Source organism: Podarcis liolepis (genome assembly GCF_965112155.1).
Source record: "Podarcis liolepis genome assembly, chromosome: 2".
Taxonomy (NCBI): Eukaryota; Metazoa; Chordata; class Lepidosauria; order Squamata; family Lacertidae; genus Podarcis; species Podarcis liolepis.
The window spans coordinates 35,452,006-35,460,526 of record NC_139555.1 but is presented as its reverse complement, the minus strand read 5'-3'; the positions used below and the strand labels follow the sequence as shown (position 1 = coordinate 35,460,526).

The following is an 8,521-nucleotide window of genomic DNA, read 5'->3' as shown; positions in this document are numbered from 1 at the left end:
TGTTTTCAGTGGCAAGTCCCCCAAATAGACACACGTAATGTGTCCAGTGTCATTGTACTATGTGCTTTCCCCCACCAGTGCTCTGTGTCGCTGGCTGGTATGGGTAGGGAAATTCACGAAAAAAAGGATGGTGGGGCATGGGCAGGTTTTACTACATGCTACAGAGGGGAAACACTCCTGACTGCTTCAAATTATACAACAGCCACCCCATGGGAGTTGTCGGTAACAGTTCCACGTGGCAGCTCTGTGGTGGCGGTTATGAAATGACCTTCAAGTTCCCATCAGAGGAAGGCAAGAGTTCCTGTTAATCGCTCATGAAAAAATGCACAATTTGGCCCATAGAGCTCTTGCATGAAAAAAATCTAGAGTAGAATCTCCAGCACACCTTTTGCTCCTCCTGGTAAGAGGCACCTTGTGGGACTCCAGTATCCAGAAATGAAGGCGACTTGCAACCTACCATATTAGTGCTGGTGACTTCAGAGTGTTTCTCCCTGAAGCAAGTTCAAGGAATCCATGAAGTCTGCTCTCAATCACCTTCGCCCTCAGGTAGATGGAGTAAGCAGTGCCACACCTGAAGAGATGGATATCCGCTTGATATTGCATTCATTTGTTGAAACAGTTTATATGTCATTAACCACAATTGTCTCTAAGCAAATTACAGGGGTACAATACAAAAAGTAAAAATCGGAAGTATAAAATCAAACTTCACTTAAAATGCCTGATGCAATAAAGAAATGTTCAGCAGGAGCTAGAAATTCAGTAGGGCAGGGTCCTGTCTGATTTCAGCTAGAAAAGAATTCTGTAAAATTGGGCTTGCAACACTAAACACACAGTGCCTGGTGGGTAAGGCTACTAACTGTGACTGGCCCAAAGGCCTCCATGATTAGAGAGGGATATAAAGAGTTAATGCAATGATGGCATTGGTGGCAATGTCTGTTTCTGGGGGTCTATTGTTCAATAATATGTGACTGGAAGATGACATAGTCGTCTCGGTGATAATGAAAAATTATCAAAGATAATTTGATAATTTGCACAATTCTGGAACTGTTATTTACACACACACCATGCACATGTTGCCAGTGGAGGCTGGTCCGCTAAGGCATAATCCTCCCAGGAGAATGCCAAGCAATTAAAAAGCCCTCCAAAATCTGAAAGCCACAATTTCCTGTCTACATACACTTTTTACTTCTCACATAAGTTCTGCAAACATTTCTGTCAGGTCTGTGCAGCACACAGCCTAATCACAAAACCCAGCTGTAGCAAAGAAGGCCTTCCCATGCAGGAAAACTGTACAAGTGATCAGACAGGCCTTCAAGGCAGGCCTCAAATGAAGCCTTCCACTTCATCTGTTATGCAGCTTAACCAGCATTCATAACAGTATTGACCTATTAGGACTGCCTTTAAGAGCAGTCTGAGCATGCTCAGAGCTGTTTTCTTGAAAGAAAGCAAAGCACATTCTTCATAGTTCACCGGAAGGGTATGCTTGCTAGCTTGAGCAGCTTTTTAAATGAAGAATAATTGTTAAGGGGAACAGTGTGTGTAAGTATATTTCATTAATATCCATTCTCAAATAATTTGCATTCATTTATGTGAATGGGAGGAGAAATGGTGGGTGGTTTCTATGTGTGTTGCAACCTTCAACACTGCATGTTGTTGGGACAATAGGGTTTCTGGGTGTGTCTCTAGATTTGAGAGAAGTATAGAGTTTTGCATTCAAACAGGCTGTGTGGTGGTCTTCTGTGAGAACAGGGTGCTGGACTAGATAGGGATAGGATATTCAGCAGGAATATTCAGGTCTTTAAGCAGAGGCTTGACAACCATATGTCAGGAGTGCTCTGATGGTGTTTCCTGCTTGGCAGGGGGTTGGACTCGATGGCCCTTGTGGTCTCTTCCAACTCTATGATTCTATGATTCTATGAAATTCTACTGTGGTGATTATGCAATATATTATGTGTATAAAGGTTGCTTGTGGAATCGCCTTATTAAATACAGACAGAAGTTCCGTAGTAGTGAGGCAGGTGCACTCTGTGCATGCTCACACTATTTATTTTGAGGCTTATATCCTTTAGGCCAAATTCTGTATCCTGTGCTAAGGTTTGTTAGGAGGAGTTGGTAGTGCTAATAGTCAAAGCCCGAGCCCTTAGTCTGCATCATACACTGATTGGGTAGAATATTGCCTGCACATTTTCCTTCTCAGTAAAGTCAATTGGCAAAAGCCTCCCTATTTTCATACCTTTAAAAATAAGTGCACCAGAGGATGTGGAGACTTAACATAAAAATCCTCCTTTCTGTCACTGGCTTATTGTGTGGTGCTGAGAACATTAATCTTGTATTCTTTCATTTAATGGGCTAGCCAACCAGCCATGAAATGAAACAATAATCAAGAAGCACTTCAGAGACTAGTAAATATTATTCTATAAGATTTCAGACATTACTGAGAATGATGCAGACGACAAAGTGGGTTTTAGCCTCCAATAGCTTATGCCATAATGAATTTGTTAGTCTTTAAGGTGTTAGTACTGTTTTTGTTGTTTTTGCTGAAACTGGCAAACTTAAAATGCAATTCAGAAAAGTATGGCGGTGCAGAGGATGGTTCAGACGAAAACTCAGTGTGCAGCATCTTTATGTAGTGCAGAATTATCAATTGCATCCTGCCCATACACCCCACAGAGACTAGCTTGTCTTAGCAGACAGCCACACACTGGACTTGCCACAGATTTACATGTAAAGTCCAGTGTTTGTAGGCCTGAATATCCTTAATGTGTGTCCCGGATTCTTTTTTCCCTTTTATACTAAGAGCTGTTCAACAGTGGAACAGACTCACATAAGTCTGTGGTAGACTCTCCTTCCTTGGAGGTTTCTAAGCAGAGGTTGGATGGCCACCTGTCATGGATGCTCTAGCTGAGATTCCTGCATTGCAGGGGCTTGGACTAGATGACCCTTGGGTCCCTTCAAACCCTAAAATTCTATGATTCTGTGTTTCCAAACAAGCCCCCTCTTCACCATTTCAAAATAAGGGGCAGACAAACCAGAGGGAGACGTTTATTTTCGTTTATCAGTATTACATTTAAATCCACTCCACCTTTCCTCCAAGAGGTTGATGGTGACATTCATGGGTCTCCTCTTTCCCCATGTTATCCTCATAGCAACCCTGTGAGAGACAGCAACTGGGCCAAGGTCACACACTGAGTTTCATGGCCAATTTTAACCCTGGTCTGCCAGCTCCTAATCCACTTAAATTCCCTCCACCTTATTCCACATTCTGGAAAAAAGATACTGTACAGAAGTAGATAAGCAGGGGATGTAGGCATAGCCGGGGTGTGTGTGCAGGGGGGTAGCTACCCCCCACCAAGTAAGTAAATAAAAATAATTAACTGACCAACTGCATCACAAGTAGCTCGTTCTGCCACCCCCCCCCAACAAAATTCCTGCCCATCCCCAACATAAATCCTGGCTACAACCATGGCAGGGGAATAATGGTTTCTCATAGGTCAGAGAAAAATTATGGGGTTCTTTGTGTGGCACCTTTAAGGCTAACCAATTCAGGCTGCAATCCTGTTCCTACTTATCAGGGAGCAATCCCTATGGAATTCAGTGGGGTTTACTCCTGATTAATACAGTGATACCTCGGGTTAAGAACGTAATTCGTTCTGGAGGTCCATTCCTAACCTGAAACTGTTCTTAATCTGAGGTACCACTTAAGATAATGGGGCCTCCTACTGCCTCCATGCAATTTCTGTTCTCATCCTGAAGCAAATTTCTTAACCCGAGGTACTATCTCTGGGTTAGTGGAGTCTGTAACCTGAAGCGTCTGTAACCCGAGGTACCACTGTATACAGCTTCGATGGCATGAATGCACACTCAAAATTGTGACAGCAGGGAACTCTTTAGAACCAAAGTAATACACTTTTCAGTTTGGTTAGGTGCTGTTTGTAAAATTGCAATGCATAAGCATCCACAGTAGCTTTGCAATGAAAGAGGATGGGGAGAAAACCAGAACAACTTGGTCACACACACCTGTGACCACTCACTGGGCACGCCCCCCATGACCTCCTAGCAGCCCCACCTGGTCTAGTGGGTGCCAGCTGCTGCTGTTGCTGTTGCATGTTGCTGTGTCCACTCCATCCACAACCTCGGGATTTATCAGCGCTGTAGTGCTGCCTGCGTTCCTGCCCAGTGCTGTCTTGCCCATGGGTTTACAATGCAGTGAGTCAGTCCAGCGCGTCAGCTGTTAAAGCAGTTTCCTGCATGAGAAGCAAAGGCACACCTGGCAGAAGAATCTGTGTGAGAAGAAGAAGAAGAAGAGGTGAGTTATGGCCTCCCCATAGCACTGTTGCAAGCCCACCCACCTGGTCTTTATCTGGTTTAGCATTTGCCGGTAAGCTCTCTCCCAAAAAAGGAATGCGTTGATAAGTCTGAGAGATGTTTCGCAGAAAAATGCTACTTGCAGGAAAGAATTCAAGGCAGAGCAGGGTGGGGCAAGCTTCAGCTTGAGGGTTGTATTTCAGATAGTGCTGTAAGAGTTTCACTAGCAATGGCACCCCAAATAACTGCCTGAGGGAGAAAAATCTGCTGCCCCCCTCCCATTTTACTAATAACGTTATGATAATTTAATTACAACCTACTGGCCTTTCATGGAACTCTCAAGTTTTGCTATTTGCTATCTTATTTTGCTAGCAATTTAGCTTTCAACATGCCATTTTATAGAGATCTAGTTGACAAAAATTAGCTGCGCAATTCAGGCTAGAATGCTGCAAAACAGGCTCATTACAGAATTTGTTTTGCGGATGAGTACAGTGGTACCTCGGGTTAAGTACTTAATTCATTCCGGAGGTCTGTACTTAACCTGAAACTGTTCTTAACCTGAAGCACCACTTTAGCTAATGGGGCCTCCTGCGGCTGCCGCGCCACCGGAGCACAATTTCTGTTCTCAACCTGAAGCAAAGTTCTTAACCTGAAGCACTATTTCTGGGTTAGCAGAGTCTGTAACCTGAAGCATATGTAACCTGAGGTACCACTGTACCTTAATGGACTGTTACTGAGTTCTTACTGGTCAAATCTTTGTCCCAGGTACCTGGCCCAAAGTTGCAGAGGATGGTGACCATGATGTTAAAGGGTCTGACTATTAAGCCTTATGGTTGAGGGAGTTGGGTACGTTTAGCCTGGAAAAGAGGAGAATCAGACGAGATATGATAGCCATCTTCAGATATCTCAAGGGCTGTCACATGGAAGATGGAACAAGCTTGTTTTTTTCTGCTCTGGAGGGTAGGACCTATGCTAAAACAATGCATTCAAGTTACAAGAAAGGGGATTCCAACTAAACATCACGGAAGAACTTTCTGACAGTAAGAGCTGTTCAACATTTACACCGTCTCCCTCGGGAGGTGGTGGACTCTCCTTCCTTGGAGGTTTCTAAGCAGAGGTTGGATGGCCCTCTGCCATGGATGCTTTAGCTGAGATTCCTGCATTGCAGGGGGTTGGACTAGATGACCTTTGGGGTCTCTTCCAACTTGACAATTCAGTGATTCTATTCTAATTTTAGGTGGAGCTGGTGGTTATGGAATACCCCGAGTACGATTATTTGCTCAACTAAATGATCTGTCTAGTGGATTTCACCAATCCAAACCTTGAAAAGATATAATACACCCACTTTTGTACAAACTAGCCTTCTCTCTGCTACTATTTGTTAGACATGGCCTAGTAAATTGTTCAGTTTCTGGTGTGACTATTGATTCTTCATATTGAAGTGTTGAGTTAGGAATGTCTGATTGTTACACCCAGAGACCATGTATTTACAGACTGTATTATTTTTTTCTCTTCAGTATGACATTTCTTCTTGGCTAGTGTTTTTCTACAAAACCGGGTTATACTCAAGGGCCACTGTCATTACAGTTGTCATCTTTATATTTCCTGACAGAGGCTGTGTGCCTCTAACAGCTTCCTTACAGGTAGAAATGAAACTCTCAAATACTTTTCTGTCAGCTAGCCGCAAAGACAAAGAAACCTTTTTGAAAATGTGTGTGTCAGGCTGCTGTTTGAGAAGTAGTCTAAAGGTCACATCATTAGCTCTTCAAATCATGAATAAAAACCACAGCCCTCATATATGTTTGCCAGTTGTGCAGAAAACTAGCCTGTGCATAGTTAAACTGTGGAACTCGCTCCACCCGCAGTGGTTCTCAACCTGTGGGTCCCCAGATGTTGTTGGACTACAACTCCCATCATCCCTGAGCTAGGGGTGATGGGAGTTGTAGTTCAACAACATCTGGGGACCTACAAGTTGATAAAGGCTGCTCCACAGGAAGCATTGGTGGCTACCATTACTTGACTGACTTTAAAAGAGGATTTGACAAATTCCTGGGGGATAAAGCTACTAGGCATTATGACTATTCTCTTCCTTCATGGTCAGTGGCAGTAATACTTCTGAGTACCTGTTGCTGGAAACTGCAGGTGGGGTTTCCAGCAGGTATCTGAGTGGCCACTTGAGAACGGGATGCCAGACTGATCCAGCAGGCTTTTCTTATGTTATTTGTCTGATCTGCTCTTGTGCCAATATACACTAGATGTGCAGAAATCAACAGGCGAGGCTTTTCATGGCATGGAGAGGAACGTTATCATCTGTGTTAAATGTCTAAAGATCAAGCTGTTTATCCATCTAGCTCACTATTGGTTACTCTACTTGTGACAGGCAGTAGCTCTGCATGGTTTTGAAGAGTCCTTCCTATCACCAGATACTAGATCCTTTTTAACTGGAGATGTCCAAGATTGTACATGCAAACAGTGACATAGCATGGGTTGCCAGTGCCCTGGGCGGCGTCAGAGAGAGGGAAGTGCACGGAGTATGCATGCACATTCAGTGGCATCCGCGTCAACCAGGAGATCATTATTTCCTTCAAATACAGCAGGGGTGGCCAACTCCCAAGAGACTGCGATCTACTCACAGAGTTAAAAACTGGCAGTGATGTACCCCCTTTTTGGGGGTTCAGGTCAAAGTTGTTGAGTTTTTTCAGGGAGGAGGTAAAATGTTGAGCTTTTTTTAGGGGAGCCACAGTTGTTCAGCTTCTTTGGGGGGAACCAATGATCTACCAGTGATCTACCGCAGAGGTCCAGTGATCTATCACGATCTACCTGTTGGGCATGCCTGAAATACAGTATTTACTCGAGTCTTATGCACCATTGAACCTAATGCACACCTCAGCGTTCAGAACCTTGAAACCAAAAAAAAGTATTTGCTGGCAAATGTAAATGTGCCATCGAATGTAATGCACACCTTAATTTTCGCAATGTAATTTGGCCAAAAAAGGTGAGCATTAGATTTGGGTAAATACGGTAATCCTGGGCACTGTGATTTACCTCTCACAGTTACAGTTCCCAGCAACCCATATCAAACTACAATGCCCAGAAACAATCTGGGTTTTACTTGCTATTCAGATTCTGATATTATTTACCAGGTAGAACACAGTTGTCTTTGTTGGCAGTTCATGCTATCACTTTCTGTACTCCACAAGAAGAGGCATCATCTTTCAGAAGTAGAACACAGACCTGATGTGACTTCAGTACAAATGAGCCACCTGATGGGAAATAAGTATGTTCCTCTCTGTGTGTGTAAAAATCTAAAGGGTATTCACACAGTGAAATCAAGGACCACTCCTGTATATTCTTGGTGCTAAGTAAACAAACACCAGCTTGGTTTTGATCTTGAGACTGCAGCCAAAAGGTTTCTCCTTTCACAGGGTCTTGTTTTTAACTTGGAAGGGTGACTTGCAAAATTCTCTGTCTCCCCCAAAGAGATTGAATATATGCCGGAAGCCAGCCAGACTCGAATGGTTTGAGCAACAGTCACGCTGAGCTCACAGCACAGGCTTTTTTTACTATTCTGCTTATTAGGACTCCATGGAAGACCAAAAACAAATAGAGCGATTTGTATTAATTCATTTTTTGGGGCCGGTGCAGCCAATTAGACCAGAGCAAGACCTTTCTCTGGCCTTACCAGCTGCCTGTTGTTAAAGGTCCTAAGTGCATACTTCCTGTCAACAATGATGGGGTTACTGTCTGCTTGACTATAATCAATGGATAATGCAATAAGAAACTGATTTACGTTTCCGCCCTGAGGCGGAATAGGATTGTATGATCTGCAGGGTGCTATTACTATTGAGGGAACAGAATCCTTCAAGGAATAGAACAGCTGGCGGCAAAGTTCAGTTTGGCATATCAGACAGGCAGTAGCCGGGTGGAGCACTGCTGTGTAAAGAGCAAAAATGAAAACAGACTAGGTAAGCGTTGATGTTAAATATATGTCTGACGGGAGAAGCTGCTTTTGTAGGTGCCTCTTAGAACGTCTTATAGTAGGTTGGAAGTTTCTGAGGATTTCAATATTGAAAGAGACTTTGTCTTGCATTGTTTGTGATAATAGATCCATTTCTGTGCCACACAGATAAGACCACACACTCATGAAATGCATCAGCTAATCTGAACTTGATTACTATATGCACCTTGTGTCACTATGAAAGAATTCTACTGATTT

General features: G+C 43.4%; 1 protein-coding gene across 4 annotated transcripts in view; it reads left to right on the top strand.

Moving 5' to 3' along the window:
• Positions 1 to 1,429: 1,429 nt before the first annotated feature.
• UNC13D (unc-13 homolog D) overlaps positions 1,430 to 8,521 on the top strand; it is a 58,036-nt gene continuing 50,944 nt past the window's right edge. For 2 of the 4 annotated variants that reach the window (XM_083487484.1, XM_083487481.1), the window contains exon 1: positions 8,083 to 8,270. The gene's annotated coding sequence lies outside the window, so the exon portion shown is untranslated. Of the gene's footprint in view, positions 1,540 to 4,089; positions 4,307 to 8,082; positions 8,271 to 8,521 lie in introns of those variants that run through there. The other 2 variants (XM_083487485.1, XM_083487482.1) reach the window with 2 other exon arrangements.